The sequence below is a fragment of the Neoarius graeffei genome, chromosome 12, assembly GCF_027579695.1.
Source record: "Neoarius graeffei isolate fNeoGra1 chromosome 12, fNeoGra1.pri, whole genome shotgun sequence".
In the NCBI taxonomy this organism is placed as follows: Eukaryota; Metazoa; Chordata; class Actinopteri; order Siluriformes; family Ariidae; genus Neoarius; species Neoarius graeffei.
This window is the reverse complement of record NC_083580.1, coordinates 55156727-55165822: the sequence shown is the minus strand read 5'-3', so window position 1 is coordinate 55165822 and position 9096 is coordinate 55156727.

Here is a 9096-nt window from a genome sequence, read left to right as displayed (position 1 = left end):
GATCAGAACTCCAATGGAAAAGAAGCGCGTGTTACTGTTTATCTCTCGATTGGCTGTAACCTTGTAAGTGAAATGTTTGGCAACAATAACGTTGTAGCCTGCCTAACCCCCCCCCCCCCCCAAAAAAAACTCTTCGGATCTACACGATTCACACAATTTACCTATTTTGGGACCAAAACGGCGAATTTCGCCGAAAGGTGAGGAGTTTGCATGTGTGCACGGTATTTCACGATACGGACCTCCCAGCTGGTAAATAACATATATGTATGCAAATAAAATAATCAAAATATTATTCAGTGTGCCAAACTCGACCTACCACTTGCGCAGGCAAGACAAACTGGGAAGAGCAGAATGCATCATTCCCATAACTACTGGTTTCTTAAAGGTGCAGAACACGATTTCACCACACTCAACTTGAAGGTCCTAGGCAACGGTCAGAAGTGAAATGTAGAATATCAACTTTATTGTCTAGAAGAACGACCCAAAAAGCGAATTAAATCTTCCTGGTGTCTAATTTGCACCCTAAAATTGAATGCTTAAAATATACTGTTTTGCCCAATTTCTGAAGGTTTACGTCTCACTTATGCACACTTTCACCACTAGGGGGCAGTCGTCGTGACGTCATTTAAACCAAACAGACCTGGGCCCTGTACTACGAAGCGGGTTTTCTGGCTTACCAGGGTAACTTGATCACGTGCAGCGTAACTTCCCGATTAACCCATACTACGAAAGTTGGCTATGTTCAAACCGAGGTATGCTGCCATGGCAACTTACGCTGCATCTCAAACCTGCTTGTCTCAGGTTATGTTCTTGGTTAACCCAAGGTATCCTTTTTAAATACCACCTCTCCGCCGACATTTCCTCTAGAGACATTGCCAGCGTATCTGGATGACCCGTGCGATATCGGAGCGCAGATTAGAGATGGGATTTATGGCTCTTTGATGGGATCCGCATCTTTGTGATCCGTTCTTTGAAAAGAGCCGTTCAAAAGACTGGCTCATTTGGCTGTTTTTAAATATTTATTCAGTTTTAAGAAGACAGCGTCTAAAGAAGCCAGATCCCTCTGCTTAGACCAGGGGTGTCAAACCTGATCCATAAAGGGCCGTGTGGCTGCAGGTTTTCATTCCAGCCATGCAGCAGCACACCTGACTTGGCTCATTCAATCAACTGAACTGTCTTCACACAGTCAAATACTTGCAGCCACACCCACCCTTGATTAAAGGGTGGGTGTGTCAGTTGATTGAATGAGCCAAATCAGGGTGCTGCTGCATGGCTGGAATGAAAACCTGCAGCCACACGGCCCTTTATGGATCAGGTTTGACACCCCTGGCTTAGACAGTGACATCAATATTTCTGGACATACCTTTTATATAAAGCAACCTAGACTTACATTATTGTAACCCCTAAACACTCATAAATAACCATTAAAAAACAATGAGGGCTTCAATGAATGTCCATGCAGAACGGCTTTTCTGTAAAAAAAAAGAACCCACTCAAGAACATAGTTATCAAGAACGCAAGAATATTTTATAGAAAAACACTTGTTTTACAAAAATATTTAAGTCTGAGATACAAAATAGATACAACTACAATAAATATAACACAAGAACTAGTTATCACACAAGAACATTTTAATAGAAAAAAACAAACTTTCTATATTAAAAATATTGAAATTGTAACAAAAATAGATACAACTAAACAGTCAGATAAATAGATAAAGTTATAACAAGAACACAAGATTATTTTAATAGGAAAAAAACTATTAATGCAAAAAATATATTATTATTAGAAAAATAGATACAACTAGACAAACAGATAAATAAATAAAATACACAAAAATAGAACAAACAAAATGACGATAGAATAAATTAAATGAACATCCGTGCAAAGTAGTTTTCCCACAATATCATTAATATCACACAACAACATTATAAACTATATACAAAACAATTTGAACTATTAGGCAAACAGATAAAACTTGAATAAATAAAAGGCAAATGAATGCTTGCTTGCACGCGCGCGCACACACCATTATGAATGATGTTTTTATATTTCATTTTCACCTGTTGCCAGGTGCGTTTGGCACTGCTGTTGCCTTTGAAATGTTCACAGGACATACACCAACTTAGTCAAAGGGACTGAACAGTCAGTCATCCTAATTCATGTGACTCTGTGCACATATCAGCTTCAGTAGGCTACTCCATGAATTTACCATGCCAAATTTTATTCAGGATTTTTCGGACATTAAACAAGCTATATATGACTGGGACCACATCGAAGGACCATTTTCTGTGACTTGTGATTGATCATGAAGCTTTCTCTCATCCTATACTTCTGTTCTGGAACACGTAGAGGGGAGAATGTACTTACGCATTTACCCGATCGGCAATTCGTTGCCAACATGCTTGCCGCTCCTTATTGGCAGCCGCTGTATTAGATTTTGCTCTTAATGTTGTTTTGAACTCCTCGTAGCTTTGCATTATGACAGCGCATTCTTCCTCCGTGAAGTACGGCGACCGTGCCATTGTGAACAGTGGTGATTCGCGCTGATAACCTCCCCTTTAACGTGAACGTGCATTAACCCTGATTAGGTTAAACCAGGTTCAACAAATCAACTTCATAACTGGCGTCGTACCGTTTAACCCCAAACAAGATAACCAGGTTTTGTCAACCCCGGTTTAGCGGGGGAACCCTGGGTTACTTCTGGGTAGGTTAACCTCCGTTCGTAGTACAGGGCCCACATCTCGTCGAAATACCTTGAATCATATTGAGATGAGATATTTTTAATCGTATTGTCCAGCTGTAAAACAAATTCCACTGACCTCCTTGGTACAGATTTATTTTTATTAATTAAACCAGATTCATGATTTAAATGTGTACAATAATATTTTTTTGGCTGTTTACTGAAGCCATAGAGCGTTTAATTCCTGACCCTTCCACAGACAGAACATGTTTATTCATCTATACATTTTCATGAGACTGAATCGGACATGGGCGGCACGGTGGTGTAGTGGTTAGCGCTGTCGTCTCACAGCAAGAAGGTCCTGGGTTCGAGCCCCGGGGCCGGCGAGGGCCTTTCTGTGTGGAGTTTGCATGTTCTTCCCGTGTCCGCGTGGGTTTCCTCCGGGTGCTCCGGTTTCCCCCACAGTCCAAAGACATGCAGGTTAGGTTAACTGGTGACTCTAAATTGACCATAGGTGTGAATGTGAGTGTGAATGGTTGTCTGTGTCTATGTGTCAGCCCTGTGATGACCTGGCGACTTGTCCAGGGTGTACCCCGCCTTTTGCCCGTAGTCAGCTGGGATAGGCTCCAGCTTGCCTGTGACCCTGTAGAAGGATAAAGCGGCTAGAGATAATGAGATGAGATGAGATGAATCGGACATGGGCGGCACGATGGTGTAGTGGTTAGCGCTGTTGCCTCACAGCAAGAAGGTCCGGGTTCGAGCCCCGTGGCCGGTGAGGGCCTTTCTGTGTGGAGTTTGCATGTTCTCCCCATGTCCGCGTGGGTTTCCTCCGGGTGCTCCGGTTTCCCCCACAGTCCAAAGACATGCAGGTTAGGTTAACTGGTGACTCTAAATTGACCGTAGGTGTGAATGTGAGTGTGAATGGTTGTCTGTGTCTATGTGTCAGCCCTGTGATGACCTGGAGACTTGTCCAGGGTGTACCCGCCTTTCGCCTGTAGTCAGCTGGGATAGGCTCCAGCTTGCCTGCGACCCTGTGGAACAGGATAAAGCGGCTACAGATAATGAGATGAGATGAATCGGACATGTTTGTACAAGTCTTGACTGTAAGGATGGGATTAAACTCAAATTAAATTAAATTAATTTCAAGTGAGCAGACTAATAACGAAATGTCATAAAATACATGACATTTTTAGCTTTAAAAAACAAAACAAAACACAAACCTGCTCGCTTTGCATCTCAGAGCCCCGAGGTTCCCCAGACCTCACTTTGAGAACCACTGGTGTGTAGAAAATTACAAAACTGTTTGTTTTTATAGATCAGAAGACAAAGACGCATCCTGACAACGGCGACTGAAGACTCAACATCGTCTTCCAAACCTTCCGGATGGATAAAGCAGAACAGAATCCCGTCCTGATGATTTATTTAGTTAAACATGAAGCGATATGGATTTACGAGTTGTTGATCCTGACACCTGTCGAAATGTTACAGATCGTTATCACCACAAATCATGGTTTATCTTCCTGTAAATCTCTCTCTCTCACACACACACACACACACACACACACACACACACACACACACATTCCATCAGAGGCTTTAAAAGGAAAAAGAAAAGTTGATTTAAAAATAATAATGAAACATAACTAACATCACTCCCACACTGGAACTTGGATTAAACTGAAGATTTTTTAACGACGGTAGAGGGGTGTGTGTGTGTCACCGGAGTGTCGTAAAAACACACGAGAAATGCTGATGTGAGGAATATGTACAGTGGGGCAAAAAAGTATTTAGTCAGCCACCAATTGTGCAAGTTCTCCCACTTAAAAAGATGAGAGAGGCCTGTAATTTTCATCATAGGTACACTTCAACTATGAGAGACAGAATGGGGGGAAAGAATCCAGGAAATCACATTGTAGGATTTTTAATGAATTAATTGGTAAATTCCTTGGTAAAATAAGTATTTGGTCACCTACAAACAAGCAAGATTTCTGGCTCTCACAGACCTGTAACTCCTTTTTTAAGAGGCTTCTCTGTCCTCCACTCGTTACCTGTATTAATGACACCTGTTTGAACTCATTATCAGTATAAAAGACACCTGTCCACAACCTCAAACAGTCACACTCCAAACTCCACTATGGCCAAGACCAAAGAGCTGTCAAAGGACACCAGAAACAAAATTGTAGACCTGCACCAGGCTGGGAAGACTGAATCTGCAATAGGTAAGCAGCTTGGTGTGAAGAAATCAACTGTGGGAGCAATTATTAGAAAAGGGAAGACATACAAGACCACTGATAATCTCCCTCGATCTGGGGCTCCATGCAAGATCTCACCCCGTGGGGTCAAAATGATCACAAGAACGGTGAGCAAAAATCCCAGAACCACACGGGGGGACCTAGTGAATGACCTGCAGAGAGCTGGGACCAAAGTAACAAAGGCTACCATCAGTAACACACTACGCCGCCAGGGACTCAAATCCTGCAGTGCCAGACATGTCCCCCTGCTTAAGCCAGTACATGTCCAGGCACATCTGAAGTTTGCTAGAGAGCATTTGGATGATCCAGAAGAGGATTGGGAGAATGTCATATGGTCAGATGAAACCAAAATAGAACTTTTTGGTAAAAACTCAACTTATCGTGTTTGGAGGAGAAAGAATGCTGAGTTGCATCCAAAGAACACCATACCTACTGTGAAGCATGGGGGTGGAAACATCATGCTTTGGGGCTGTTTTTCTGCAAAGGGACCAGGACGACTGATCCGTGTAAAGGAAAGAATGAATGGGGCCATGTATCGTGAGATTTTGAGTGAAAACCTCCTTCCATCAGCAAGGGCATTGAAGATGAAACGTGGCTGGGTCTTTCAGCATGACAATGATCCCAAACACACCACCCGGGAAATGAAGGAGTGGCTTCGTAAGAAGCATTTCAAGGTCCTGGAGTGGCCTAGCCAGTCTCCAGATCTCAACCCCATAGAAAATCTTTGGAGGGAGTTGAAAGTCCGTGTTGCCCAGCAACAGCCCCAAAACATCACTGCTCTAGAGGAGATCTGCATGGAGGAATGGGCCAAAATACCAGCAACAGTGTGTGAAAACCTTGTGAAGACTTACAGAAAACGTTTGACCTCTGTCACTGCTAACAAAGGGTATATAACAAAGTATTGAGATAAACTTTTGTTATTGACCAAATACTTATTTTCCACCATAATTTGCAAATAAATTCTTTAAAAATCAGACAATGTGATTTTCTGGATTTTTTTTTCTCATTTTGTCTCTCATAGTTGAGGTATACCTATGATGAAAATTACAGGCCTCTCTCATCTTTTTAAGTGGGAGAACTTGCACAATTGGTGACTGACTAAATACTTTTTTGCCCCACTGTACAAAGAGAACACACAAGGGGAAATCTGTGTGTGTGCGTCTTCCTCCATTAAAGGCATAAATTGTCCTCGGAAATCCGAAATTGCGATGCGGCATCATCCAAAGTCTGTGACATCATTATTCCAGAAGGTCTGTGAGAGTTATGATGTCACAGGGCAAAGGAGCATTTAGTGAATCTCATCTCACACACACACACACAGTGAGAAGCAGCATTTCTTTCTGTCCTTGTTACATGCTCCCAGTCAAACATGTGAGAACATTCCTCTGGTTTTGTTCTTTATATCAAGACACACACGCACACAAATCATACATACGTAAAAAGTACAGAGTAACAAAACACTCAAAAAGACCAATCCTAGAGTATGCAGTCCCTGCCTGGTCTTCTGGAATCACAACAACTCAAGCAAACAAACTTGAACGTATCCAGAAATGGGCTGTAATCTTGGGTATGACATACACAGGGTATGCCTCAGCATTACAACACCTTGGACTGACATCACTAGTTGAGAGAAGAGAACAGTTGTGCCTGAAATTTGCTAGATCACTGCTGAAGTCGGACTTCAGAGACTGGCTGCCACCAACCAGATCACAGATAACTAATCGGAACACTAGAAATAACCAGAAACTGGATTGTCTCAAAATACGAACAAATAGAGATATAAGAATTCTCCCATACCTTACATGTGCCATCTCATTAACAAATACGGATTTTGATTTATTTTCATGTCACCTGTTTTTATTATTATATATAGTTCTCTAATGTAAAATTATATGTTTAAAATCATTGCAGTGATGTTGCAATAAGTTATTTTAGTACATAACGATTGCTATCGATACTTTTAATGATTAAATTTGTTCTTAATATTGATTTTAATGTAAATTGATCGCAATTCAGTGTTAATTCACTGTGATGCATCAATAAAGACATCTTGAATCGCCGGCCTCACTCTCTCTTCCCATGTTCCATGTGGACCCAGTGGCAAGGCACAGCCAAGACAACTGGAGATGGAGCCAGGCGCAGTGGATGATCAAGATGTCCTTGGTGTTCATCTTGCTCTGAGCACTCCACAGCACTTTGCTGTCCCCGTCGTCAAGGCCGTTGAACCACGGTTGGTTTCCTCCGCTCTCTCTGCCGGTTTCAGACTTCTAGGAGTGATGGCAACTAAAGGGTCACTCCACTCTCCCTACAGCTCCTTCTTTCCCAAGCTGGAGCCTTGCCATCGGATGCAGTTTAGAGTCATGCCCAGGACAGATATGCAATGTAAAGTGTGTGTTTGTATATGCATGTATCTGTGTGTGTGTGTAAAAGTTGCTGGAATTTAAGAAGTATGTCCTTAGAGACAAGGTGAGAAGCTTGGTCATTCGGGAGAGACTCGGAGTAGAACCGTTGCTCCTCCACATCGAAAGGAGTCAGTTGAGGTGGTTCGGGCACCTTGTTAGGGTGCCCCCTGGACGCCTCCCAAGGGAGGTTTTCTGGGCATGCCCCACCGGGAGGAGACCCCGGGGCAGACCCAGGACACGCTGGAGAGATTACATCTCTCGGCTGGCCTGGGAACGCCTCGGTATTCCTCCGGAAGAGCTGGTGGAGGTGGCCGGGGAAAGGGAAGTCTGGGCTGCTATGCTTAGGCTGCTACCCCCGTGGCCCAGATCCGGATAAGCGGTAGAAGATGGATGGATGGATGGATGGTCCTGGAAAAGCCATTTCCCTTAAGTCTTTGAATTATGTAAGCACCAACTTTTGATGTGTACATGTATATAGCTAGTGTCATGTGAGTAAATTAATACACATGAATAAATAATTATATATATATATATATATATATATATATATATATATATATATATATATCGAGGGCCTTTCTGTGTGGAGTTTGCATGTTCTCCCCGTGTCCGCGTGGGTTTCCTCCGGGTGCTCCGGTTTCCCCCACAGTCCAAAGACATGCAGGTTAGGTTAGCTGGTGACTCTAAATTGACCGTAGGTGTGAATGTGAGTGTGAATGGTTGTCTGTGTCTATGTGTCAGCCCTGTGATGACCTGGCGACTTGTCCAGGGTGTACCCTGCCTTTCGCCCGTAGTCAGCTGGGATAGGCTCCAGCTTGCCTGCGACCCTGTAGAAGGATAAAGCGGCTAGAGATAATGAGATGATATATATATATATATATATATATATATATATATATATATATATACACACACACACACTCATATACAAGGGCGCAGATGGCACTGGGGACGGGGGGGACATATCCCCCCCAGATTTATAGTGACCCCTATCTGTCCCCCTCACCCACCGTCCCTACGTAAGGCGCCAAACATAGGTAGAAAAAGTGAGGATTAATGTTCCGTTAGTTAGACTAACTTACATTGCAGCACAAAGTTGAAATGGCAGCAGCAGTAGCCTTGTCTGTGATTAATCCACATTACACCGATTCAAGAAGGGGAAAGGCTGGAGCAGATCCTTGCAGAGTTGGGAAAGCAAGGTGTTCAATTTTCCACGTAATTCTCAGTTAATAACACTGCACAGCTGATCCATTTGATAGCAACGGTGTTTCTGCTACGACTAATGGTGCGTTCAGTTGTACTCATAAGTTGGAAGTTTGAAGTTGGAAAAGCATTGAAATCTAGCATCTACCAGCATAAACGTTGGGGTTTTCGTTTCATTTCATTAACTGTCCATTTTTTTTTCGAATTCCATGTTCCATGATGTCCCAGTTTTTAAACTGGGAAGCGGCGGAGAGATGTTTTTGGGACCTATTGAGTCTGCTTCTAGACAGTAAATTTGTTTGGCTGCAGAGGGAAATTTTTTTTTCTATCAATTTTGTTTATTTGAAAAAATACTTTTTATTTTTATTTGTGTGAATCTGTTGTTCAAGTGTTTATACTTCTGTTTTCATACACATTTTATGTTTCTAATCATTTACATGAAGGCACGAGTGTGAATCATTTCAATTTTATTTTGTTATTAATTTTTGGACATTCCCTTTTTGTTAGAAGTTACAGTTAAAGTTTCTGTGATGAGATTCTTCATCCTGCTGAGATC